General features: G+C 41.8%; 1 protein-coding gene across 1 annotated transcript in view; it reads right to left on the bottom strand.

Annotated features, from left to right (window-relative positions):
- Window positions 1-1,215, bottom strand: part of RGSL1 (regulator of G protein signaling like 1) — a 40,069-nt gene that overhangs the window by 5,314 nt on the left and 33,540 nt on the right.

Genomic DNA, 1,215 nt, shown 5'->3' with positions numbered 1-1,215 from the left:
TATTTAGGATATTTTTCCTAGTAATTGTAGAGTACTTTTTTAACAAGCTATTAAACCCATCCTGTCAGTAACCTCGCTAGGCAAAGCTCTTACTTTAGGGTGTGATTATAATCAGGAAAGTATCTTGACAAAAGTCAACAGAAACAGTTCAGTTTGCAAGTCGAAACAAGATTTTTCTGACTGCCCTAAAATACAGTTTTATCCTGGGTTTGGAAATCCAACTGGGTATTTTCCCCTTCTCATACAATGACACCAACAATACAGATTCTGCCATCTGAGATTGGCTGGCAAGTGTGTGGATGACATGAAGCAGAAGAGAATCTGCTTTGCTCTCCCACCACTATCTTAGCTTGGCAGTGCGGACACTGGTAACAACTGCAGATGGTTCTTCTCATTTAATGGGCAACTCTAGAAACTGACACAAAGACAGTGAGTAGCTATAACACGGAGGTCAGAGTGATTTATGGGTTGTCCTCTGTCAGCTCTAGTGAGGATGTTAGTCTGTTTAAGGCCCTACCTACAGAGTTTGGATTCTGCTGGGGCCCCAGTCCTGCAAGGAGCTTTGTGCAGGCACAGGGGTGTGCCCAATTGGCACTCCTTGCTGGATTATGGCCAGGACGGGACGGAACAAAGTGCCATTTCAATCTATTCCATTTGCTGTCGAGTCCAGAGCAACACTTGAATACTGGGATAATGATTGGTCACATCTCAAAGCATCATGGTTTTTAACACAAACTCTGGTGCCTGGGAGTGGACAGCATGGAACAGAAATAGTTAATGACTGTAATAATTTGCATGTACTGCATATAACTCCATAAAGCTTTTTATGAAGATTTATTAACCCTCCCAAACAGCCATGTCAGGTAGATACCCTAAGTCTTTTTATGTGCAATTGAAATTTTGACTGATGTTTGGCTGAGAATAATCATGTGATGAATCAAATTTTATCTGCCTCCTTGGGAGGTCAATAATCCTGACTTTGGGACCAGAGCCGTGACATATTGAGGAGCTGGTCTCAGAACCCCCGTTAAACATCCCACAAACAAATAAGGAAGGGAAGTTGACATGGTTACACATAGTAACTTCCACTTTGAGTGAAAATAAGATTTATTGTTCCTTGGGATAAATATTGAGCTCTGTTCGGCCTGGGTCAGTACATCTTGATATGCATCTCAACAGACATCAGTGGTCTTGATTCAACACTCAGATCAATAG

Source organism: Gopherus evgoodei, chromosome 8 (genome assembly GCF_007399415.2).
Source record: "Gopherus evgoodei ecotype Sinaloan lineage chromosome 8, rGopEvg1_v1.p, whole genome shotgun sequence".
In the NCBI taxonomy this organism is placed as follows: domain Eukaryota; kingdom Metazoa; phylum Chordata; order Testudines; family Testudinidae; genus Gopherus; species Gopherus evgoodei.
Note: the sequence above shows the minus strand (reverse complement) of the source record. Positions and strands in the feature narration are given on the sequence as shown.